Raw genomic sequence first — 27,823 nt, 5'->3', positions numbered from 1 at the left:
GCCTTTGCTGTTGCTAGCATGGTGGGGGGGGGTGTGTGTGGGAGGGGTAGGTGCTTCTGCTGTCATGAGTTGGGGGGAAGGGGAGTGTTGATGTTTTTGCTGCTGCCTCTGCAAAGGGTTGGGGGAGGGGGGCTTTGGTGTTTTATCATTCATTCTATGGGGTCTCTTGTTTCGTGGATGTCTGTAAAGAGTATGAATTTCAGGTTGTATACCGTGTACACTCTCTGATATCAAATGAACCTAAATGAAATGAAATGAACTCTCATTGATGATAGATATTCTATCTGTATTTTGTTATGGTACACACCCAACCACACCAGTGTTTAGATTTTTCAGAGTATGGATAACTGACGCAGTCCCTATAAAGATTTAGGCTTGCTCTGCTAATTGGTGGCCATGTTTTGGCACCACAATTTGGATATTTAAAGAGCACCTGAACTCAGGTTCGGCACTCAGTCGTCAGCTCAACTTTGGTTCAGTTTGTGATTGTGTTTAGGATTTCTGTCTCACTTGTATTCTTGTCCAGTCTTGTCAGCATTGTTGTCTAGAATCTAGTCAGGAACCCTTTACTCATTTCAGTTTTGAAATCATGTCTCAATTCTAGGCTCAGATTCTCCAGCACTTGGGTTCCTAACCATCCTCGAGGCCTCTCATCACATATTTAGACCCTAAACTGCATCCCCATACATGTATCAGGATTATATTCCATTTGTTGTTGCCCTGCCCAGCTAACCAATATCATTCGATAGCATTAGACTATCCTCCTCACTACCAATACCACCAGTTTTCATGCCATTTGCAAACTTCCTGATATACCTCTTATATTTACATTTACATTGTTATAAAATATAACAAAAGTAACAGTTTGAGTACTGATCTCTTCTAGTTTTACCAAATCAATTTTTGGTCCATTTGGCCTTGTTACCTTGTATCCCATGGTCTCTAACCTTTTAATCAGCACTTCTGTGAGAGACCTTATCAATGGTCTTACTGAAATGCATGTAAACTAGTTAATTTTCAGTAAGTTATTCTTCAAAAAATACAGTTAAATTAGCCAAGATCTCCTATCATCCCTGACCAATTTCTGCCTTTTCCAAGTGTAGGTTAATCCTATTTCACACATTTTTTCCTATAATTTCTTACTATTGATATTAGGTTAACGGGCCTATAATAACTTGGATTATCCCCATTACCCTTCCTGAATAAAAGTACGACATTTGCTATCATATGTGTTACTCATTTGAATTGGCACTACCAATCACCATATTGCTCTAAAATTAAAATGGAAAATGGAAAATGCTGGAAGCAGTCGGCAGGCCAGGTAACATTTGAATTGACTTTACTTCTTACATTCTTCACATACATGAGGAGTGAAAATCATTACGTTATGTCTCCATCTAAATGTACAATGATAAACCAAATTAACGTTTTAGGTTGAGGCTGCTTTATCAGAACTATCTCATTGTGCACCTCTTAGATGTAGATGTAGATGTAGAACTCACATTTAACGATGTGACATTGAGGAACCCTCCCTCTCCTCCTGAGGTACAGGCACCCTCTCTGATTGCAGCTGAGTTGAGGAGGATCCTAACCAGTAAAAACTCATGCAAAGCTGCAGGGCCGGACAACATACCTGGTGCTGATGGATTGTGCAGCCCAGCTAACAAAGGTCTTAATGGACATCTTTAATATCTCTTTGATCAGTCCACTGTCCTTGTAGCCACCATCATTCCAGTTCCAAGAGAGTGACAGTAACTGGCCTAAACAATTACTGCCCAGCAACACTGACAACAATCATGAAGTGCTTTGACCAGCTGGTAATGGATCATATAAAAATCCACCTTCCAGCTATATTGGACCCTTTCAGTTTGCCTACAACTCAAACTGGTCCGCTGATTATGCCATAGCCTCGACCCTTCACTCTGTCCTAGAAAAGGATGCCTTATACACCAGGATGTTGTTCATCGACGATCACCCCTCAGAGGCTGGTAGGTAAACTGACCTCACTGGGATTCAACATCCCTCTCTTTGACTGGATCCTGGACTTTCTGATGGAAAGACCCCACTTGGTCCAAGTTGGCAACAACATATTAAACTCCACCACATTGAGCACTGGTGCCCCCCAGGGTTGTGTACTCAGCTCGCTGCTGTTCCCACTGCCAGATCTGTCTCAAACTGCATCATTTGCTGATGATACAACTGTAGCTGGTCTTCTCAATGATGACATACAGAGAGGAGGTAGGGAGACTTGTCAAATGGTGTGAGAACAACAACCTAAGTCTCATCATCGACAAGGCAAAAGAGATGAATGTGGACTTCAGGAAGGCCCTGGTCGACCACTCTCCATTGAATATCAATGGCTCTGCTGTGGAGGGAGTGAAGAGCACCAAGTTCCTTGATGTGTATATAATAGGCAATCTAACCTACATCCACAATACCTCCTCACTATTCAAGAAGGCAGAGCAGCGCCTACAGTTTCTGAGGAGATTGGGGCATTGCAAGGCTCCCCACCCCATTCTAACAACTTTCTATAGGAGCACTGTCGTGTGCCCTGCCTGGCTGCATCTGGTACAGAAGCTGCAAGGCATCAGACCACAGAACCCCACAGAGGATAGTAAAAGCCTTCGAGAGGATCACTAGGGTCTGTCTCCCTCCCCCCCCCCCCCACCATTTGTGACATTTACCAGGACCGTTGCAGATAAAAGGCCCGAAGCACTGTTGAGGATTTTTACCACTCATCTCACAATCTTTTTGACCCACTACTGACAGGAAGCATCAGGACTAAGACTGCCAGACTGGGTAACAGCTTCTTCGCTCAGGCTGTGAGACTAATGAATATCCTGCCACCACCGAGGTCTTGTCACGAGGAGAGCATACTGCTTACAGTTTACCTGTGCTTCACATTACATGCATTTTGACTAATTTTATTAACTTATTCATGGTAATAATTTGGTTTATGTGCTGTGTGTGATATATATTTTGTGGGTGCACCATGGTCCAGAGGAACATTGTTTTGTTTGGTTGTATAGTACATATGTACAGAGAGATGACAAGAACTTTGAACTTGAACTTGAAATCACAAATTCTAAGCACAGCCTCCAGAGATTTCACCTTCTCACACATAATTTCTATCCTACCTATTTCTTCTTCATTAATCTTTTTATGGGTTGAAAAGGCACCAAAAACATCTGAATGTATTGGCTGCCCACTGGTCTCCCAGGCATTAAATCCATGTGGTAAATGGAAATAGAATGAGTGAAGGAGAGCTCAACAAATGGCTTATGTTCGAATAGGTGCTAGGTAACATTAAAACACAAGTTTTATCTCAGATACATTTTATGACTGGGCCACAAGTTCTACATTGCAGCAAAAATCTAAAACAGTCTATGAATGCACATCTTTCAGAAGAACTGTGAGCACAGAATGATCCAGAAAGTTCATCAAAGTCTGTGTTGAGTCATAATTTTCATAAACTACCAGATATGCTTGAGAAAATAAGAAGATTCCAAGTTAACAAGTAATCTGTTTAGTGATATTGACTAGAAACTGTCAATAACTCCCTTGCTCTTCTTCATTTCTGTACATGATTCAGAACACTGCTGATTTGATTGGGCAAACTTCACTCCGCAGATACTTGGTTTCAAGTGTAAATTAATTTTAAACATCTAGTGTGTAAGTATATAAGGCATAAATACACTATCATTGTGCATTTGTCTTAAATATATTGGACCAAAATGTACAGAAAATTTAATGAATGCGCAAGTTAATGTTGTAAAACCCACATCATGGTGGAAGTTATTGAATTATTTGAACTATTAATTGTAGGACTTATAAATGTGTAGTATTAGCATTTCCATAAATAACATGAAAAGCCTTTCAATTACCACTTATGAACCCCAGAAAAAATGTAATAGCACAGGGACCCTATTAATAACACAATAAGAAATAATTAAAACATTCATGGTTCAAAAAGAGACAGTTGAAATTGCTAGGTTTCATTCTTGCAGGTAATAAGTTGTTCTTCAGACTGTTTAAAAGATAAAATGTCGCATTTTGTTTGATTTTCCTTGACATTCCTTTCTTCCCTGTCATTTTCTTCCCCTCTCGTTCTGTACTTTAATTTCATCTAAATTCTCCCTATTTCCATCTCTATCATTGTCCTGATTTCATTTTCTTTTCTCATTAGCTGAGGAAATTGATTATATTCTGGCCTGGTTCCGGAGGACTGGAAGATTGCAAATGTCAGTCCACTATTTAAGAAGGGGGCAAGGAAGCAAAAAGGAAATTATAGACCTGTTAGCTTGACATTGGTGGTTGGGAAATTGTTGGAGTCGATTGTCAAGGATGAGGTTACGGAGTACCTGGAGGCAGATGTCAAGATAGGCAGAACTCAGCATGGTTTCCTTAAAGGAAAATCCTGCCTGACAAACCTAGTGCAATTTTTTCAGGAAATTACAAGTAGGCTGGACAAGGGAGATGCAGTGGATGTAGTATATTTGGATTTTCTGAAGGCCTTTGACAAGGTGCTGCACATGAGGCTGCTAAACAAGATAAGAGCCCATGGAATTACGGGAAAGTTACATACGTGGATATGGCAGGAGACATACGTTGGTTGATTGGCAGGAAACAGAGAGTGGGAATAAAGGGATCCCATTCTGGTTGGCTGCTGGTTACCAGTGGTGATCCACAGGGGTCCGTGTTGGGGCCTCTTCTTTTTATGTTGTATATCAGCGATTTGGATTATGGAATAGATAGCTTTGTAGCTAAGTTTGCTGATGATACAAGGATAGGTGGAGGGGCCGGTAGTGCTGAGGAAACAGAGTCTGTAGAGAGACTTGGATAGATTGGGGGAATGGGCAAAGAAATGGCAAATGAATTACAATGTCAGAAAGAGTATGGTCATGCACTTTGGTAGAAGAAATAAACGGGCAGACTATTATTTAAATGGGGAGAGAATTCAAAGTTCTGAGATGCAACGGGACTTGGGAGTCCTTGTGCAGGATACCCTTAAGGTTAACCTCCAGGTTGAGTCGGTGGTGAGGAAGGCAAATGCAATGTTGGCACTTATTTCTAGAGGAATAGAGTATAGGAGCAGGGATGTGACGTTGAGGCTCTATAAGGCACTGGTAAGACCTCGCTTGGAATACTGTGTGCAGTTTTGGGTTCCTTATTTAAGAAAGGATGTGCTGACATTGGAGAGGATTCAGAGAAGATTCACTAGAATGATTCTGGGAATGAGAGGGTTAACATATGAGGAACGTTTGACCGCTCTTGGACTGTACTCCTTGGAGTTTAGAAGAATGAGGAGGGACCTCATAGAAACAATTTGAATGTTGAAAGGCATGGACAGAGTAGATGTGGCAAAGTTGTTTCTCAAGGTGGGGGAGTCTAGTACGAGAGGACATGACTTGAGGATTGCAGGGCGCCCATTCAGAACAGAGATGCGAAAAAATTTTTTTAGCCAGAGGGTGATGAATCTATGGAATTTGTTGCCACGGGCGGCAGTGGAGGCCAGGTCATTGGGTGTATTTAAGGCAGAGATTGATAGGTATCTGAGTAGTCAGGGCATCAAAGGTTATTGTGAGAAGGCGGGAGAATGGGACTAAAGGGGAGATTGGATCAGCTCATGATGAAATGGCGGAGCAGGTTCAATGGGCTGAATGGCCGACTTCTGCTCCTTTGTCTTATGGTATTGTTGTACATCAAGGTCCCATGTTCACAGTTGCCCCTGTTCTAAGTTCGAATAAAGGCATTTGCAGTACAAGAATTTCTTGGTGAGATTTTTGAAGGGGAAGCTCCACCAAATGAAGTGAAATAATCCAATTCAGTCAAATCTTGGATCATTAGCGAATCAAAGAATTAAGTATCTAAGACATTGACATTCTAGGGTAAGATCACCAACCTAATCCAGTTAGTTTAAACCTTTGACTGCTGGTAACTCAATTTCTTTTTCAGTGTTAACAACAGTCCACTGTAACAAGATAAGTGCTACTATTGAAATTTTCATCTTCAGAAAGTAATGTGCTAGAAAGTTAACTGATTCTATATTAACTTAAGGTGTAAGAAAACATATTACTAGTGTGAGATTTAATTTAGTACTGTAGTTGGTTTGGGCTCATAAATTATCATTGATTATCTACTATAGTTTAATGAAGGAGGGTGTGAGAACGACTTCAAATACTGCATTGATCCTGTTATGTTGCAAAAATATCTAATTACAAATGGAGACAAGTTTAAGATTATATATTAAAGAACGTTCTTACTGTTTAGATATTTGTTTTGGACACATTAACTAAAGACGATAATATAAAAATTGGAATGTAAAATTACCTTTAGTGACTGACGGAAGCTGAGTCTGCAAATGCATCTGTTTTAACAAGCACACATCTGGTCAGGAAATTGTGTCCATATCTCTTTTTAGTACAAGGGTTAGTGCTGACCGTAGATAGAAAGGGTGGTATTTTGTGTATGGAGTGGCAAATGATAATTCCATACAAGATAACAAAGTTGTATTGCCAAACACTGGGTCTTTCTGAATTCTGGATATAATAATTTATATTCTTTTGTACTTCATGTATTCAAACTCTGCTTTTTGTGCAATCTCACTATCTATGATGAAAATATTTGCAGGTTATTGAGTTTTGAGGTGGTTATTTGGTGCAGCAATTAATATCATTATGGGTGGGGGTGATAAAAAGGTCAAACTGAAGAAACTGGTTTTCAGCACTGCCCTTGTTACTCAGTGTTAGCCTGATAATTTTGTTTTTTTTAAAAAAAAACATTATTTCAATGTAAACATATTGGTGAAAATTTAGCTGGAAATTAGACATAATACTTTTGCTAAAATGATGCTCAACCTCATCAAAATGCTGAATAATTCTTTCTGTTAAGGAACACATTATGCTTAATGTCTGAAAGGAGTAATTTGCATTCAACGGATTCTCTTTGAAATGAGTGAAAATGAAAGGAATGTTACTCTATTGAAATGAGAATTGTATGTCCATTTGTATTTGTAAGTCAATACTGCCCCCTAATGGAATGTTCATCATACTGCAATGCATCAGCAAGAAGTTCTTCTTCAAAGTAGAATGTCTGCTGCTACTATAGAACATAGTGTTCTTGGTGCTATGGTTGTATATGAAGTGAAGGCTGTCTTCCTTTGTGGGTGAACATGACAGCCAGTTTATGTACACCATGGTCGTGGAAATAGATGACCAGTCAATCTGCCCTGGCTAGTGTGATCGAAAGGCATGTTAGTCAGGTTTTCGTTTATCCCCTTCCCTTTTCCTTTCCTGAGAGAGTAGCTACTCTCCTGGGCTGCAAGTCCATAGGTAATAATCATCCTCATTTGAAACTAAGCTACCATGTCACTCTGGTGGGTGGGAGGGGGGGAGGCATGATCGACAGCGCGCCCTAGCATTCCTAATGACCAGTGCTATTTATTGTTCTTGCGTTAAAATGCTTTTGTGGGATTATGGTGGGATGCTCAAGTTCATTTATCGGAACATTTTAGCTTGATTTATAGTTATTGTGCATGTGGGTCACCCTGAAGGTAGCCGGAGTGTATGATAATCAGCTCCCTCATCTGTATATGACTGAGTGGGTTCTCTCCCTGGGTCATAGTGCTCACTCTGTTTTTGTGCTTCTTGCAATAAAAATGGCTGTTGAGTTTTTCTTGTTTGTCATCATGCGTCAGGATTGGGATTAGACATTGACGGTGAGGATGAAGAGCTACAATGTTGAATAGAGCGCCTTAAAACCCAAAGAATAAGACCATAAGACATTGGAGCAAATTAGGCCATTTGGCCCATTGAATCTGCTCCGCCATTCAATCATAGCTGATCCTTTTTTTTTCCCTCCTCAGCCTCATTTCTTGGCATCCTCCCCTTAACCTTTGATTTCATGTCTAATCAAGAACCTACCAATCTCTGCCTTAAATACACCCAAATGAGCTGGCCTCCACAGTTGCACGTGGCAACAAATTCCACAAATTCACCACCCTCTGGCTAAAGAAATTTCCCTGCATCTCTGTTTTGAATGGACACCCCTCTATCCGGAGGCTGTGCCCTCTTGTGCTAGACTCTCCTACCATAGGAAACATCCTTTTCACATCTACCGTCTAGGCTTTTCAACAATCGAAAGGTTTCAATGAGACCCCCCCCCAACATCCTTCTGAATTCCAGTGAGTACAGACCCAGAGCCATCAAGTGTTCCTCATATGATAACCCTTTCAATCCTGAAATCATCCTTGTGAACCTCCTCTGGACCCTCTCCAATGCCAACACATCTATTCCAAGACGAGGAGGTTCACAGTACTCAAGGTGAAGCTTCACCAGTGCCTTATAAAGCCTCAGCATCACATCCCTGCTCTTGTGTTCTAGACCTCTTGAAATGAATACAAACATTGCATTTGCCTTCCTCACCACTGACTCAGCCTGCAGGTTAACTGAGTCCCTTTGCATCTCATAGTTTTGGATTTTCTGCCCATTTAGAAAATAGTCCACACATTTATTTCTACTACCAAAGTGCAAGACTATGCATTTTCTGTCATATTGGGGGTGTTGACACAGATACTGAACTATTGTGAACAGGACTAGGTGTGAGAAGGAAGCAAGGAAAGTGGGGAAGAAAGGACACTGGACATGACACAGGCCCTGGACAAGACAAGGATTCCGGGCCTGGGCTAGGACTTGACTAAGATAGGGGAACCAGGACATGGAACTGGGAACTAAGAGCCTGGCAAACACGAGGAAATCTGCAGATGCTGGAAATTCAAGCAATACACACAAAATGCTGGTGGAACGCAGCAGGCCAGGCAGCATCTATAGGGAGAAGCACTGTCAACGTTTTGGGCCAAAACCCTTCGTCAGGACTAACTGAAAGGAAAGATAATAAGAGATTTGAAAGTAGGAAGGGGAGGGGAAAATGTGAAATGATAGGAGAAGACCGGAGGGGGTGGGGTGAAGTTTAGAACCAGAAAGGTGATTGGCAAAAGTGATACAGAGCTGGAGAAGGGAAAGGATCATGGGACAGGAGAAAGAAAGGGGGAGGGGAGCACCAGAGGGAGATGGAGGATGGGCAGAGAGAGAGGAAAAAAAGGAGGGGAAAAAAAGCTAAATATATTAGGGATGGGGTAAGAAGGGGAGGAGGGGCATTAACAGAAGTTAGAGAAGCCAATGTTCATGCCATCAGGTTGGAGGCTACCCAGACGGTATATAAGGTGCTGTTCCTCCAACCTGAGTATGGTTTCATCTTGACAGCAGAGGAGGCCATGGATAGACATATCAGAATAGGAATGGGACGTGGAATTAAAATGTGTGGCCACTGGGAGATCCTGCTTTCTCTGGCAGACCGAGCGTAGGTGTTCAGTGAAACAGTCTCCCAGTCTGCATCGGGTCTCACCAATATATAAAAGGTCACACCGTGAGCACCGGACGCAGTATACCACACCAGCCAACTCACAGGTGAAGTGTCGCCTCACCTGGAAGGACTGTCTGGGGCCCTGAATGGTGGTGAGGGAGGAAGTGAAAGGGCAGGTGTAGCACTTGTTCCGCTTGCAAGGATAAGTGCCAGGAGGGAGATCGGTGGGAAGGGATGGGGGGGACGAATGGACGAGGGTGTCGAGTAGGGAGCGATCCCTGAGAAAAGCAGAAAGGGGGGGGAGGGAAAGTTGTGCTTGGTAGTGGGATCCCGTTGGACGTGGCGGAAGTTATGGAGAATTATATGTTGGATCCAGAGGCTGGTGGGGTGGTAGGTGAGGACAAGGGGGACCCTATCCCGAGTGGGGTGGTGGGTGGATGGGGTGAGGGCAGATGTGCAGGAAATGGGAGAGATGTGTTTAAGAGCAGAGTTGATGGTGGAAGAAGGGAAGCCCCTTTGTTTAAAAAAGGAAGACATCTCCTTCGTTCTGGAATGAAAAGCTTCATCCTGAGAGCAGATGCGATGGAGACGGAGGAATTCTGAGAAGGGGATAGCATTTTTGCAAGAAACAGGGTGGGAAGAGGAATAGTCCAGGTAGCTGTGAAAGTCTGTAGGCTTATAGTAGATATCAGTAGATAGGCTGTCTCCAGAGATGGAGACAGAAAGATCAAGAAAGGGGAGGGAGGTGTCAGAAATAGACCAGGTAAATTTGAGGGCAGGGTGAAAGTTGGAGGCAAAGTTAATGAAGTCAATGAGCTCAGCACGCATGCAGGAGGCAGTGCCAATGCAGTCTTCGATGTAGCAAAGGAAAAGAGGGGGATGGATACTGGTATAGGCTCAGAACATGGACTGTTCCACAAAGCCAACAAAAAGGCAGGCATAACTGGGACCCATGTGGGTGCCCATGGCTACACCTTTGGTTTGGAGGAAGTGGGAGGAGCCAAAGGAGAAATTATTGAGAGTAAGAACTAATTCTGCAAGACGGAGGAGAGTGGTGGTAGAGTGGAATTGGTTAGGTCTGGAATCCAAAAAGAAGTGGAGATCTTTGAGACCTTCCTGGTGAGGGATGGAGGTATATAGGGACTGGATGTACATGGTGAAAATAAGGCGGTGGGGGCCAGGGAACTTAAAATCATTGAAAAAATTCAAAGCGTGAGAAGTGTCACGAACATAGGTGGGAAGGGATTGAACAAGGGGGGACAAAACAGTGTCAAGGTATGCAGAAATGAGTTCAGTGGGGCAGGAGCAAGCTGAGACAATGGGTCTACCTGGACAGGCAGGTTTGTGGATCTTGGATAGGAGGTAGAAATGGAACGTGTGGGGTATGGGAACGATGAGGTTAGTGGCAGTGTTTGGGAGATCCCCAGAGCTGATAAGGTTGGTGATGGCATAGGAGACAATGGCCTGGTGTTCCTTAGTGGGGTCATGATTAAGGGTTAAATAAGAGGAGGTATCAGAGAGTTGTTACTGTGCCTCAGCCACATAGAGGTCAGTCGACCAGACTACAACAGCTCCCCCCTTATCAGCGGGTTTTATAGTGAGGTTGGGATTGGTGTGGAGGGAGCGGAGAGCAGAGTGTTCGGAAGGAGAGAGGGTGGAATTGGAACACCGTGTGGTGAAGTCGAGACGGTTGATGTCCCGTCGGCAATTAGCAATAAAGAGATCCAGAGCAGGCAGAAGACCAGAGCAGGGTGTCCATGAAGAGGAGGAGGGTTGAAGACGGGAGAAAGGGTCATCGGTGGAGGTAAGAGAGTCCTTGCCAAAGAAGTAAGCTCGGAGACAGAGCCGGGGGAAGAAGAGTTCGGCATCATGGCGTACATGGAACTAGCTGAGGTGTGGGTGAAGGGGGACAAAGCTGAGGCCCTTGCTGAGGACAGAGCGCTCTGCCTCAGAGAATTGAAGGACGGAGGGAATAGTAAAGACCCAGCACGGATGAGAGATGGGATCAGAGGGGGGAGGGATGCTGGTAGTGTCGTTGGAGAGGGAAGGGTTGGGGTGAGAGGAAGATGGAGCCTCTGAGGGCCCAGGAGCTGACGATGGGATCTGAGGGAGAGGGGATTGCAGAGTGGTGGTGGGGGAAGGGGAGACTGGAGTCACAATCGCAGCACGTGAAGACCCGGCCTGGAGTTCAAGGCCGGAGTCACAGTCAGTGGTTGCACAATTGCTTTGAAGCTGTCCATGGTCGTTGGAACACGTGTTGATGGTGCTAGAGTCCGGGTTGTGAACGTGCCCTGGGTAGCTGGGGCAGCAGAGATCGACAGCCGCGCCCAGTGCCGCGATACAAAGTCCATGCTCTGGAATCTGCAGATGGAAGATCTTGCGATCCTTGCAGGACGTGATAAAGTCAACGAAATGGCGATTTGAGGCATGGATCCAACGGAGGATGAAATAACGGGCAGGTCCATTGCAAACGGAGAAAAAGGCGTCCCGGAGGCGTGGAAGGGATTGTGATAGGGACGCCAGGTACCCTCTCATGGCAGAGAGTGTCGCCCTCAGAGCTCGACGGGAGAAACAACGGGAGGCAGAGCCAATTAAATGTGAGTACCTGGGATCCTCAGAGGGTCCAAATTGAGAAGCTCAAAAATGGATCCTGAAGCCAGCTGAAGTCTGTTGGCGGCGGAGACACGTTCCAAGGAAGGATATATGGCTGTAATAACGGGTCGGTGTCAAAATATGATCAAAAAGTTGAAGGGCCGAAGAAATTATAGATGGGGAGCAGCGAGAGAGGGGTTCACTGAACTCCTGTTGAAGAGAAGATTTAAACTTTTTCAGTGTAAGCATCTCTGGCAGAGGCTTCGCAGTAGTGAATTTAAAAGGCAAACACGAGGAAATCTGCAGATGCTGGAAATTCAAGCAACACACACAAAATGCTGGTGGAACACAGCAGGCCAGGCAGCATCTATAGGAAGAAGCACTGTCAACGTTTCTCTAGGAGCCTGGGCTTGGACTCTGAGCCGGAGACTGGACAAGGACCCAGAAGCTGGGTTCTGACTCAGGTTTAGACCCCAGAACTAGGCAAGGACATGACGAGGCTTGGGTATGGACTCCGAGCTAGAGACTGGGCAAGGACCCAGGACCTGGGTCTTGACTCGGGCTCGGTCTCCAGAACTAGGCTTGGACAGATGTGGCTACAGGATGACGAGAGACAACAGGACCGGACGTGAGGCTCCTGGACAGGACAAGGGAACCCCAGCACAGGACGAGGGAACCCCAGCACCTGGCTGGGCAAGGTACTCCTGGGCTGGGCGAGGCACCTGGACAAGATGAGAACGCAAAGCCATGGCTTGGACAGGACAAGGATCTTGGACGTGGCTAGACTGGACGAGACCCCAAAGCCTTGACTTGGTCAAGGGAGAAACAGGAACACAAAGCCTTGGTTGAGGGAGAGACAGGAACATGGAACACAGAGCCAGGACCCCTCCTTGGAAACAGGACATAAGGCCAGGACTCATTACACAGAATGCAGAATACGATGAGACAGTTCCCAACACAAGGTAGCGGCAGACAGCCGGACCTACCTAGCGAAGGTGTGGACACAGACAATTCCCAACACTAGGTAGCAGCAAACAGCCAGACCTCTCCAGCGAAGCCATGGACACAGAGACAGTTCAAAACAACAAAAGACAATTCCTTATCTTGCTCCAGTGGTAGAACTAGACAGCGGTGAAGGCAAGGTGAGGTGATGCTCCAGGAGGAGGGTGAAGCGAAGGGATACAGACAGGTTGTTTGGACAGGAACAATCCAGCAACCAGAGGCTGAATCCTGAAGCTATTTATGAAGCCAGCCCAAATGAGAATCAGCTGCCTCAACAGAAACTGGGGAAAACTGGAAAACCGGGAATGAGGAGCGTGGACCGGACCAAATACTCCATCATCTCATCCTTAAAAATTGACTCTTAACATCTTCCCAAGCACTGAGGTCAGGCTAACTGGTCTATAATTTCCTTTCTGCTACCTTACTCCTTTCTTAAAGAGTGGAGTGACATTTGCAGTTTTCCACTCCTCTGGCACCATACCAGAGTCCAATGATTTTTGAAAGATCATTTCTAATGCTGCCACAATCTCTAACACTTTCTCTTTCAGAACCCTAGGGTGCAGTTCATTTGGTCCAGGTGACTTATGTACCTTTAAGACTTTCAGCTTTTTGAGCATTTCTCTTGTAATAGTAACTGCTTCCACTTCTATTCCTTCACACACTACAACTTCTGGCACACTGCTAGTGTCTTCCACAGTGAAGACTGATGTAAAATACTCATTTAGTTCATCTGACATCTCCTTGTCCCCCATTATTATTTCTCCTGCCTTATTTTCTTGCGGTCCTATATCCACTCTCATCTCTCTTTTATTTTTTACATACTTAAAAAAGCTTTTACTATCCACTTTGATATTATTTGCTAGCTTGCTTTCATATTTCATCCTTTACCTTTTAATGGTTCTTTTAGTTGCTCTCTGTAGGTTTTTAAATATTTCCCAATTCTCTACCTTCCCACTAATTTTTGCTTTGTTGCATGCCCTCTCTTTTGTTTTTACATCAGCTTTGACTTCTCTTGTCAGCCATGGTTGTACTATATTGCCGTTTGAGTATTTCTTCACTTTTGGAGTACACATGTCCTGCACCTTCCTCATTTTTTCCCAGAAGTGCATGCAATTGCTGCTCTGCTGACATCCCTGCCAATTTACTTTGGCCAACTCCTCTTTCATGCCACTGTAATTTCCCTTACTCCACTGAAATACTGCTATGTCAGACTTTACTTTCTCCCTGTCAAGTTTCAAGTTGAACTCAATCATATTGTGATCACTGGCTCCTAATGGTTATTTTACCTTAAGCTCCCTAATTGCCTCTGGTTCATTACATAACACCCAATCCAGTATAGCTGATCCCCTAGTGGGCTCAACAGCAAATTGCTCTAAAAAGTCATCTCTTAGGCATACAACAAACTCACTCTCTTGAGATCCATTGCCAACCTGATTTTCCCAATCTACCTGTGTGTTAAAATCTCCCATAAAATCTATCATAATGATGCCGAGAGATGGAGCAGTATATCTCCCTGCACCGCCAGGCTGGGCCCATGAATGTAGAATTAAGAGGGAGAACCTGGGAACCGAGCATTGTGCTTTCCCAGGGAACCCCAACAGGGCAAGCGCACTCAGGTTCCCCGACCTGGGGGACAAGGGGGAGTGCATCACCCACTTCTGTCGCGACCCGCATTGGGGAATCCAAGAAGCCACAGCCATGGAGGGACAGGCAACATGGCAGGCACCACTGAAGCCACTGGAGCAAGAGGAAGATCAATGGGCCTCAGCAATTCACAGTTGAAGGTCCACCCTGAAGCTCTCCAGATACAATGGTCCCGGCCGCCCGAAGCCTTACCTGGCGCAAGTCAAACTGCATGGCACAGCTGGCAGAGCTCTATTGAGACGGTGGTGCATCTTGCCCTGACACTGGAGGGAGATGCCCTGTGGACATCCTCAACCTAATACCGACTGAGCAGTGTGACTACAGGGCCCTCATAATAGTGTCTGAGGGAAGAAATGGACAGCAGACAGCGCCATGTGGGAGAAAGCCTGGGGACATTTGAGGCAGATCTCTGCCACTATGCTCAGTATGGCCCTCCTCAGTTCCCTCCTATGGTGCAGGAAGAGCTTGCCCTCCAGGCCTTTTTAAAAGCATTGATGCCGGAGTGCCTCCAGCAGCATGTTCGCCTGACATCACCATCATCGTTGACTGAGGTGGTTTTAGTCCCACAAGGTGTTCCACCGTGCCACAGGCCAGCACAGCCATTGGGAAACGCCGAGAGGGCGGTACTGTCAGAGACCTCCAGCGAAACTCTTCCATTCTCGCGTTTGCAGGTGAGCCGTCTGGGTGAAGAGCAAGGCTTATACGTGGACTGCATGGTGGAGGGCTTCAGATGCCGTGCGTTGGTGGACACAGGTCAACCATCATTTGGCCGGGTGTCCTCCTCAACACGGACCAGCCATTCCTGCCTGGTTGGACAATGATGGCAGTCCAGCTGGCTACGGTCACCAGTGACTGTAGGGAAGAGGTGGCTGCATATTGCACTGAAGAAACACAGTGCAGCATGAGGTATGGCTGACTGACATCTGGGAGTCCTGCATCATTGGCCTGGGCCTACTGTCCCGCTGGAGGGCCAGTGTGGGTGTGCCGAAACTGTGGTTTTCCAGCAGGGCAGCTCCAGGAAGTGGACCAGGTGGGCATAGCAACAACCACCACTGGTCTCACATTGTCCTGCCACAGGGCAGCACACCCTGCAGCGGCCGAGTGCAACACAGCAGAACCGGGGCAGGCTCCGCTTCCAGTGGTAGCTGGGGGCGAGGTAGACCTCCCCACCATTGTCCAGCAGCTGGGCAGTGAGCAGGTGAGTGTTCCTGTTCCAGCCCAGGTGAGGGGATGACTGAGCTTGGGATGGCGGCTTGTGTGGGTAGAGGCCTCTGTCCTGGATCCAGAGGCCAATGCCTTACACTCTCAGTGAGGAACACCGGAAGACCGGAAGTGCACAGCGGACTGCTGTTCCAGCAGTGGCAGTTTTCCAATGGTGACAGACATCTCCTGCAGCTGGTGGTCCCCCCCCCCCCCCCCGGGGGCTCTGCGCTACCATGCTGCGATTGGTGCACAGTCTGGTGGGGGCCGGCCATTTCAGGGTCACACAAATGTTGGCAAGCTATGCAGATGTTCCTACTGGCATGGGTACAGGAAGGACGTGAAGCTCTTCATACACTGCTGCGATGCTTGCATGTCCCAGAGGATGGTGGGCCAACAGTCTGGGGTGCCAATGCAGGAGTACTTGGTGGGGGCCCCAGTAGGAGTTTACTGCCCATTCTGGAAGAAGGGACTATCCCCCAAGCTGAAAAGCCATGGGAGGGGGCCGGGAGAGGTGCAGAACCACATCTCTGATGCGGTATACCAGGTGCGGTTGCCTGAGTGGCGGAAGGCAGTCATGCTGCACCGGGACCTGCTGGCACCATGTCTGCCCCTTGGCCACCACTAACCCAGCGAGGCTGTAGGAAGAAAATGACACTCTGGGAGCCCTGCCTCTTACCTCACCAAAGAGTGTGTCCTTCGGGGGTCTCCATAAATTGCCCAGTGCCCCAGGTGTCAGCACCCAGACTTTTAGACTTTGCTGCGGACTCGGTAATTGCCTGGGAAAGCTGACTCCACAGGTGGGGGCAGTGTGGCACTCCAGTTGGGGGGGGGGCGTGGTTGACAGCTTCTCGCAGCATTATTGTTCTTGTGTTAAAATGCTTTTGTGGGATTATGGTGGGATGTTCAAGTTCATTTATTGTTCCATCTTAGCTTGGGTTACACAGTTATTTGCATGTGTGTTTGTGGGTTAATTTGACTGTAACTAGGGTGTGTGACAAATCAGCTTCCCCATCTGTTTGTGACTAATTTTTGATTGCCACTTACACTCCCAGCAAGAGAGTGGTTAGACTTCAAATGCTGATAGATATTCTATTAGGTAAGTTGCTTTGATGACAATTGTAGGATAGTTCCTACTGCTTTAAAGTGACATTAACATGGCAGGCAAAAATAAGGAGTGGAAATTTGTTGGTCAGTATGGCTTTACACCCACTACTTTAATTAATGTATCAGAGAGGATATTCACATGATTCATTCATAAACATTACTCTAAAATTGACTCTCAGGAAACCCTTTTCCTAAAACCTATTTACTGATAGAGCACTTACTGAGATCGATCCTGTTCATGAAATATTAACGACTCTTTTGCTGTTTAATACCAATGCAGTGAAAAAAACATAGTAATTTGTAAAGTATATTTTTATTATAATTATCATTTTGCATAGAATCATGTTGGTACAGAAGAAACCCATTCAATCATCATGGCTATTTTGCTTTTTTTTAATGTTCTTGACACAACATGCAAAATTATGTGTCTAGAATAGATGATCATGCTTTGAGAATTAAGTTAACTTATTGATTCAGACCAATGAGGGGAGAGAATTGGGAAATACAATGTATTTAAGGGCATTTTAAATTCGGTTGTTGGAAGTATGACAAGAATTATAAATTGTAATTGATATTTGCAAAACTATTATTCATGCAGAGAAAATGATAGATTTGTTGATTGCCAGATTGGTATTGATATTTAGTTTTATGAGATTTAGTTCAAATATTAATAACTGTGTCTCAATTATGTGTATTTTAATCCCAAGTTGGCTTTTAATATTGTTCTGAGAAAGTAGCTTTGAATATTTTACTATGTATGATGTATGTTTCTTCAAATTTCTTCAAACTTCCAAGCAGATTATCATTATTTTCTCGCTGTTTTTATGAGAACAGTTAAGTGGTCTAATTTTTTGCTGAACCATAATATGGAGATACTTTGTACTTGAAGATTTTTGTACAGTTGTTTCCAGTATCCACAACAAACACTTGACCATTGCTCGAGCAGGTCAAAATTGTAGGCTTTTTGAGGCCTTCAGACACAATACATATGGGAGATCCATTTCTTTGGAAAAAGCATTACATTTCATTTCTGCTCATCTGCGACCATGATGTTCCCTTCAGTATTGGCATATATCCCAGCAGGATTACCAAATAACTGAGGATATTTTAGGCCAATTGAATGCATGAATTTTAGGTTTCTTCCATACACCTTAGCATCAATACACTCTTCACTCACTACTATTCTCTCATCATATGTTGAACATATGTATCTGGGCTCCCTTAGACCTGTGATAGTTTGTGCTTTCAGCAGCCTGAAGGCATGATCAATAGCAAAATAATGAACTTTGCTGTATAATCAGCCACAAAGAGCTTTCCAGAAGGGTCTATATCTATACCCTTGGGACAATCAATTTTCCCAATATTTTTCCATTCTCCTTCGGAGAAATTTGAATGTGAATTGAAGATTTGAACAGCTCCACCCATCATATCAGTAACTTCCACTCCTAGTAGGAGTTATGTCTTCTGGTAGGAAAGGCTTTTTACTTCTTCCCTGGTGCTGAACATCGTACAGCAATTTTAATACTTGACCAGACTGCTTTAATACACAGACCCATGGTGAGCAGACACTAACAATATAAATAGTCCCATCCAAACACCAATGGTACCACTTAAGTTATTAGAACTATCACCATATGGGTTTGCAATTTTATACAGGAACTCATTTTGATGGAATTGAGCAAGGTTTCCAATATTCTTAATATCTTGACATATTTGTGATGCTTCCTGTGATAGGTGACTCAAGTGCTGCACTGTTACCATACCTAATCCTCTGTGACACTTTAGCAGTGGTCCTGTCTTTAGCAGAACTTCACTTGTAGGTTATGCATTATTCTCACTAGCTTTTCTTTGAGTTTTGAGGCTTCAAATGAGTCCATTATTATTGATCTGTTTCATACCTGAAAAATAAAAAAGCTGTTTGGTTTGCTTATTTTTAAAAATGTCTGTAGGAACTGACATGCTAAACTAATTTATTGCTGTGCAAATCACTTAATATAACATCTATTAAAATATTTGACTGTATTTACCACATTTTCAAAAGGTATTTTTAGACAATCCATTACTAGGCTTCTGCTGATCAATATCCATGATTAATAACTGGATCAGAAACAGAAAATAGCTGAAATTTTAATTCTACATTTTACACATTTTAATTCCACGTCCCATTCCCATTCTGATATCTCTATCCATCCATTGCCTCCTCTACTGTCAAGATGAAGCCACACTCAGGTTGGAGGAACAGCACCTTATATACCATCTGGGTAGCCTCCAACCTGATGGCATGAACATTGACTTCTCTAACTTCCATTAATGCTCCTCCTCCCCTTCTTACCCCATCCTTGATATATTTAGTTTTTTCCCTCCTCCCCCCTTTTTCTCTCTCTCTCTCTGCCCATCATGCTGCCTGTTTTCCATCTCCCTCTGGTGCTCCCCTCCCCCTTTCTTTCTCCCTAGGCCTCCCGTCCCATGATCCTTTCCCTTCTCCAGCTGTGTATCCTTTTTGCCAACCACCTTTCCAGCTCTTAGCTTCACCCCACACCCTCCGGTCTTCTATCATTTCGGATCTCCCCCTCCCCCTCTTACTTTCAAATCTCTTACTATCTTTCCTTTCAGTTAGTCCCGACGAAGGGTCTCGGCCCGAAGCGTCAACAGCGCTTCTCCCTATAGATGGTGCCTGGCCTGCTGCGTTCCACCAGCATTTTGTGTGTGTTGCTTGAATTTCCAGCATCTGCAGATTTCCTCGTGTATACCTGAAAAACTCAGCTGGTTAGGCTATATCTGCAGAAAAAGAAACAGTCAATATTTTGGCTGTTTCATCAGAACTGAAAAAGCTGTGTGATGATACAAGGGACTGCAGTCTGCAGACACTGGAATACGGAGTAAAGTCACCATTTGTTCACCTCCACTGATGTTGTTTGACTTGCTGAGTTCTTCTGGCAGCTTGTTTTTTGTACACTTTATAATCTCTCTGATGTGTCTTGGAAAGGATCACTTCTCTATGTTAGCTTACACCAATATTTAATTTTTTTTTCTTTTTTGAGATCTGCATCCTCTCCTCGACATAAAAAAGTGTTTCCAAAACATATTCAACATTTAGTTTTGTTAGGACTACCATTTAAAGTAAATTCAAGTTTTTCACTGACGCAAGGGAGACAAAACGATTAAAATGGCAGCTTGGGAAAGTTTTAGAAAGGTGAACAAAGTTCCCCAAGACGGTCCCCCTTTACCAACTTTAGATACCGTTCTTCTACATTTGATACGTTGTTGATTGGGGACTATCATGGGAGCAGGGCCCCACCCTTCTGCTTCTGTGTATCTGTGGTAGGTCAGGCAACATTTGGGATTATAAACTGATGGTGGAAAATTTGGTGCCTAATTTCTGGTTGCTTTAAGCTCCAACGTTTAGATTTATCCTCCTATTCGCTCAAATCCAGGCTTTACCTTCTAACTGAACATATCTGGCTTAACAAAATAGTAACAGCACAGCAGATATTACCTTCAGAATGGAACTCCAATGTTACTGAGATGAATGAACAATATCCAAGTATGCACTTGATATGTTGCAACAAACGTGCACTAAATGAAACAATCAGGGAGAGTGGTTTTGGGTTTTTGTTGTTAGCGACAAGAGAACAGTTGCCAAAGAGGTTACATCCTGATTTATAACAGCAATGCCCAGTGTGCACCACTGCATTTCAAAGCAAACAAAACAAACATTTTAAATAGTTCCTTTAGTTACACAGTAATCAACAGAACATCGCAATAACACTTTCAGATAGGGGAAAGGCTTGAATTTTTCACTTTGAGCAGGCTGATTTGATCTAATGAAATACAGTAATTCAGAGAATGATTCATATTTCTGACTCTGAAATTCTGCAAGGGTACAGCTTCAGTAGCATCACAAGGAAACTAACATGAGCCCAAAGAAGTGGTGTAAGATGGACGTTCACCTACTTGCACTGTTCATTTCGGGTCCCCTTGTAGTATTGGAGTCATGTGGAATTTCAGAGACTAAATGCTTACCAAAATTTCTAAGGAAAAGTGCAGTTTTGGTTTGACTGACTCTTTCTGCTTTCAGCATTATTTGAACATTTTAACTCTTATTTTTTTTAATTTACCTTTCAGTTCTATTGTGGCTTCAGTGTGCATGAGTTTGAACTAGAAATCTTTCCTTGGCTTTGATAGGTGAAATGACTGTGTGAGACAAGAGGGGACAATGGTTACAGAATATTGCTGCAGGCAGTGACCTTTACTGCAATATGTGAGCACAGGTAAAAACATAACTGGGCTCCTACCTCCTGGGTGATCTTCACCTTTAATTGGATTTACTTGTGTCACAATTTATTCAAAAGATCTTTAAGAATCTGTCATTTTCTTCAAAACAAGCCTTCGGTTTAGTTTCATTTCTGAGGAACTTAAGGATTCTTTTATCCATTAGATTTGAAAATTAGAGAATTTTTTTATTTCTACATCACTTTATTTCAAATGCAGTGGTAGATTTCGTCGGTGGCGCAAATACTTATTGCAATAAATTTAAACTGACAATATATTTTAAATCTCTGCCATACAATTTTTAAAGCTGGGAGAGTATAATGATTTTCAGATTCTATAGTGCCTAAAAAGGCACATTAAATGTATTCTGTGTGGAAGTTTTGTGCCAGTTTTGTTTTAGAGTCATACACTGTAACATGGAAACAGATCCTTTGGTCTACTGAGCTCATGCTGATCACCAAACATGCATTTAGACTAATCTCACATTAATTCTTCCACAACTGTAAAGTTATTTTTGTAAATATTTTATGACATACAATAAACCAGCATTTCATGGGAGAATATACAGAAAGGTCCTTCCTTGTGGCTCCATCATAAAGTAGGCTGTTGATTGCAAGGTGACATGCTGAATAGAGTGGCAATTGGGAAGGTACGCAAGTTCAGACTGAGAGATGGGGATGTAAGGGATTGAGCATTCAGTGATAGATATCTGAGGGAGTGGCAAAAGGTGTTAGAAGCATATGGGACATAGGGTGCAAAGGGGTGATTGGACAGGAATGAACACCAGCAAAATTTGTTAAATACCCAACCAAAAACTAATGAAAAATGGGAGCAGGGAGAAGCTATTTCCCTAAACTTGGATCAGTTAATGCTTGTCACTGTTCATGTGTACGAAAGCAGGACCCAAATATGTTGGAAAACAATAAATGGTTCTTTCTGTTTAGAAGACCGTAAGTAGTGGGCTACTACAGGGGTTGGTGACAAAAGTGACAACAATTGTTGGCAGAATTTCAGAAGGTGATGAGAAGGCATACGGAAGTGAGGTATATCAGCTGTTTGAGTGGTGTCGCAGCAACAACCTTGCACTCAATGTCAGTAAGACCAAAGAATTGATTGTGGACTTCAGAAGGTGTCAGATGAGGGAACACACACTGTCCTCATTGAGGGATCAGGAGTGGAAAGGATAAGCATTTTCATGTTCCTGGGTTCTTTGAGGATCTATCCTGAGCCTAATAAATTGATGCAGTTACGAACAAGGCACAACTGTGGCTATATTTCATTAGGAATTTAAGGAGATTTGGTATTCCCCATAGACACTCACAAATTTCTACAGATGTACTGTGGAGAGCATTCTAACTGGCTACATCATTGTCTGGTATGGGGGTGGAGAGAGCACAGGATTGAAATAAATTGCAGAATGTTGTAAGCTTAGCTCCAACGTAGACACTAACCTCCCCAGCATCTTGGACATCTTCAAGGAGGATGCCTCAAAAAGGCAGCAGCTATATTTAATGACCCACATCACCCTGGACATGCCCTCTTCTGAACATGTTTCTGGACATGCTACCATCAGGAAGGATGTACCTGAAGGTAAACACTCAATGATTCAGGAATAGCTTCTTCCCTTTTACCATAAGATTTCTGAATAGACATTGAACTCATGAACACTACCTTGCTACATTTTTTTTCTCATTTTGCACCACTTATTTAACTTAACTTTTTAAATATATGTGCTTACTGTAATTTATAGTTATTATTATGATGTATTGCACTGTACTGCTGCCACATCCAACAAATTTTATGACATGCCAATTATATTAAACCTGATTCTGAAAAGTAACCCATGTTTGGACCGCATATAAAGGGAGCATTAAAACAGCGTAGTAGGTCACCCTAAGAGTGACCATTGTGGGTTGCTCTTTTGAACTAAAAAAAATGAGACTTCAGTTACAAAGCGAGTTGTTAGGTTCCCTTTGTAATGATGCCCCAACATGGACATGTCATTAAATTGGAAACAGAAAGTTTGGTTGTAGCTCAGCTTTCTTAGGAGGGAACTGTTACAATCAATCTCCTTACTCTACTTTTCCCTGAGAGTTATTTTGCAAAGAGCATAAACTATGAGGCTGATCTGATCCTTACCTAATGTGTTAGCTTGGAAATCTACCTTAGAATCATATAATTTCTGTTTCTTTTCTCATGCTTTTAATACCTGATGGTCAGCAAGTAGAATGAAAACTGGGTGAAGTCTACAGAAGGTAGCTCAATTCCCTGCCTGAGCAATAAAACTGAAAACCTATCTTTATGGTTGAGACCTATAGCTAGAGACTGCAAACCACTCCCCATGGATCCAGAATTTTAAAAAATGTGCAGCTTCCAGGAGAAGCTCCCCATTCCTATTGCTGCACTAATCACTGGGAAGGGCTAACCCACCTTAAAGGAACTCTCTTACGACAATTATTGAACAACTGTATAAGGAGAACAAAAGACCAGGAGAGCGGGGACATTGTTACCTCCTAGGCATATACGCAACACTCCATGTGATTGTCTTCTCCAACTAAGTCTTATGTCATGAGTGTCCTCATATCACAGTGTGTTGTTGGGTGACCTGCAGGCAGAGATCATTACATTCTGCTTTGATGTGCATTGAATTAAAAAAGGGCTGTAGTTGGTGAAGGAATAACCAATGATGAGTTATCCAACTAATAACTAGTTCCATTACCCTGAACATTAAAGACAGAGGTTGCCATATGCAAGACAAAAATGTTATAGTGGAGTTGATTTTATTGGCACCTTTTCCTTGTTCTGCATTTGGTATTTGCATTAATTCACCTGGCTGTACTTCTACTCCCTGAGTACAGGCAGAGACTGAAGACTGTAGAACCAAGTGAGGACCAGGAAGGTATGGACAAGGGAAGCACAGGAGTGCCCATAGGACTGCTTTGAATTGGTGTACTGAACTGTATTCAGGGATTCATCTTTGAACCTGGATGAGTATTCTGCAGTTGTTACCAACTTCATTAAAATCTGTGTGGATGAGTGTGTGCTTACAAAGACTTGCTGTACATTCCCAAGCCAAAAGCTGTGGATGAACCAGCAGGTATGTTGTCTGCTGAAGGTTAGATCTATGGCATTCAAGTCTGGCGACCCAGGCCTGAAGCAGGTATGATTTGCTGAGGGCTACTTCAAGGGCAAAAAGGTTGGAGGTGACATTGGATGCACGACAACTCTAGCAGGGTTTGTAAGACATTACTTCCTACAAAGTGAAACCCAATAGCATGAATGGCAGCGATGCTTCACTACCAGATGAACTCAATGCCTTCTATGCCCGCTTTGAAAGGGAGAATACAACTACAGCTGTGAAGATCCCAGCTGCACCTGATGACCCTGTGATCTCTGTCTCAGAAGCCAATGTTAGGCTGTCTTTAAAGCGAGTGAACACTTGTAAGGCAGAAGGTCACAATGGAGTACGTGAAAACCTGTGCCAACCAACTGGCAGGAGTATTCAGGACATTTTCAACCTCTCACTGCTACAGGCAGAAGTTCCCACTTGCTTCAAAAAGCCAACAATTATACCAGTGCCTAAGAAGAATAATGTGAGCTGCCTTAATGACTATCACCCAGTAGCACTCACGTCTACAGTGATGAAATGCTTTGAGAGGTTGGTCATGACTAGACTGAACTGCCTCAGCAAGGACCTGGACCCATTGCAATTTGCCTATCGCCGCAACAGGTCAATGACAGATGCAATTTCAATGGCTCCTCAGATGGCTTTAGACCACCTAGACACCACAAACAGTTATGTCAGGATGCTGTTCATCGACCATAGCTTACCATTTAATGTCATCATTCCCACAATCCTGATTGAGAAGTAGCAGAAGCTGGGCCTCTGTACCTCCCTCTGCAATTGGATACTCGACTTCCTAACTGGAAGACCACAATCTGTGTGGATTGGTGATAACATATCCTCCCCACTGACGATCAACACTGGTGCATCTCTGGGGTGTGTGCTTAGCCCACTGCTCTACTCTCTATATACTCATGACTATGTGGGTAGGCAGAGCTCAAATGCCATCTATAAATTTGCTGATGATATAACCATTGTTGGTAGAATCTCAGGTGGTGATGAGTGGGCATACAGGAGTGAGATATACCAACTGGTGGAGTTGTGCCGCAGCAACAACCTGACACTCAACATCAGTAAGCCAAAAGAGCTGATTGTGGACTTCAGGAAGGGTAAGACAAAGGAACACATACCAATCCTCATAGAGGGACCAGAAGTGGAAAGGGTGAGCAGTTTCAAGTTCTTGGCTGTCAAGATCTCTGAAGATCTAACCTGATCCCAACATATCGATGCAATTATTAAGAAGGCAAGACAGTGGCTATACTTCATTAGGAGTTTGAAGAGATTTGGTATGTCAACAAATACACTCAAAAGCTTCTATAGATATACCGTGGAGAGCATTCAGTCAGACTGCATCACTGTCTGGTATTGTTGGGGGGGGGGGGGGAGAGTGGGGTGCTACTGCACAGGACTGAGAGAAGCTGCAGAGGTTTGTACATTTAGTCAGTTCCATCTTGGGTATTAGCCTACAAAGTTCCCATGACACCTTCAAGGAACAATTCCTCAGAAAAGCAGCATTCATTATTATGGACCTCCAGCACTCACTGTTACCATCAGGTAGGAGGTACAGAAGCCTGAAGGCACACACTCAGCGATTCAGGAACATCTTCTTCCCCCCTGCCATTGAATTCCTAAATGGACATTGAACCCTTGGGCACTACCTTACTTTTTTAAATATATATGCACCATTTTTAATCTATTCAATATATGTATACTCTAATTGATTTATTTATTATTATTATTATTTAATTTGTTTTTTTCCCCTCTATATTATGCATGGCATTGAAATGCTGATGCTAAGTTAACAAATTTCATGTCGGGTGATAATAAACCTGATTCTGATTCTGTACACTCAATGAAGATCACAGGTTGCACCAAAAAGTTTCAGGATCTTGTTAAAGGAAGGATACAGATAATGTGTGAATTGTGATTCCATGACTGATGATGGGAAAACAAGTATCAGCTGTGCCAAGATAATTGACATGTTCTGGCACTCTTTCCTGATGGTCACAATTTCACCCATTAATGATTACCAGTAGGATCTCATTGGAGTAAAATCATTTACATGCCTATGAACATGGACACTAATGGACTCCAGTTTCTTGGTGTCTAAGTTTACCTCAGTCTAGTCCTGCCCACAAATAAAATTTCTAACAGTGTACAGGGACTAGATCATGAAGACACTTTGGTTGGAATGGGTGAGTTGGGCTGATAGCGATGATTCTATGCTGTATAACTCTGTGACTAAGCGACAGGGATATATAGATGCAGTGTATTGGTATGCCACTAGATGTAGCAGTAACCTGACTCAATCTACGCATTGGAACACTGCACATTGAGCGCATTTTGACATCTGATGATTTAATTTCTACATTTCACAGCTGAAAGTGAATAACTATGTTTTATATGTTTTCTTTTGCATTAGTTATAAAACAGATCTATTAAATGGTTGCACCATTCAAGCAACTATTCAGATTCTGAGCAAATAGATACATTTATCTGCCTTGTAGTATGCCCATTTCTCAGTGATTGGGGTGATATCTCTCTCTTTGTGATATGGGTTGCATGATATCTGGAGCACAATATCCACAGTGATTCATAGATCTAATAATTACTATGGAGCACCGGGCATAGCATGTGAAAATCCTGTTTATATAGTGGGTAATAGGTAATAATAGTATTGTGATAGTTTGGATAGCTGCATCCTTATTTGGCTGTAATGTCGAAGAGGTATACTGCATTGAAACAAACATTGTCTGACAACCCACCATCCTGTGTGTGAAATCTTACCCTTGGTCTCCTTTACAAACTTCCCCTCTCAGCTGAAGCTTCTACTCTCTCACTTTAGACCCCTCCAGCCTGAGAAAATATTGTGAGCATACACCTTATGTGTACCTTTCATGATTTTATGAATCTCTGTAAGGTCACCCCTCAACTTCCTGTGTTCCAGGGTAAAAAGCTCTGGAACATCTAGCCTCTCTTCATAATTCAAGCCCTCCAGTCTCAGTAAAATTCTTATGAACCCTTCCTGCACACTTTCCAGTATAATGGCATCCTTCCTATCGCATGGCAACCTTAAATGCACAAAATCTTGGACAACCAATGGTGGCAAGAGCAAAGGATTAATGTCCTAGATTTACATTCAAGAAAGATCTAGGGGATATTTATTCCTCCTATGGTTCTGACTGAGAAAGGTTGAATAGTTTGGGGGGGTGTTGTGGAAGATGTAGATTCTTCAGATGCTTTAAATTTTGAGCAACAGACACAACATACTGGAGGAAGTCAGCACTTCAGGCTACATTTATGGAGGAGAATGAGATCTTCATTAGGTCTTGGTTTGAAATGTCAACTGTTTATTCTCTTCCATAGATGCTTCCTGATTTGCGGAGTTCTTTCAGCAGATATCTTGGACCTCTGTTTGTGTTATATTTAGGGGTGTTACTTCAAGGACTAGTTCCTTTTAAAACTGAAGAATAGGGAAGGATATGTGATGTAGTGTTGGTTGGTGGTGGCTTAATTGCAGGA

Source organism: Hypanus sabinus, chromosome 9 (assembly GCF_030144855.1).
Source record: "Hypanus sabinus isolate sHypSab1 chromosome 9, sHypSab1.hap1, whole genome shotgun sequence".
Taxonomy (NCBI): domain Eukaryota; kingdom Metazoa; phylum Chordata; class Chondrichthyes; order Myliobatiformes; family Dasyatidae; genus Hypanus; species Hypanus sabinus.
Note: the sequence above shows the minus strand (reverse complement) of the source record.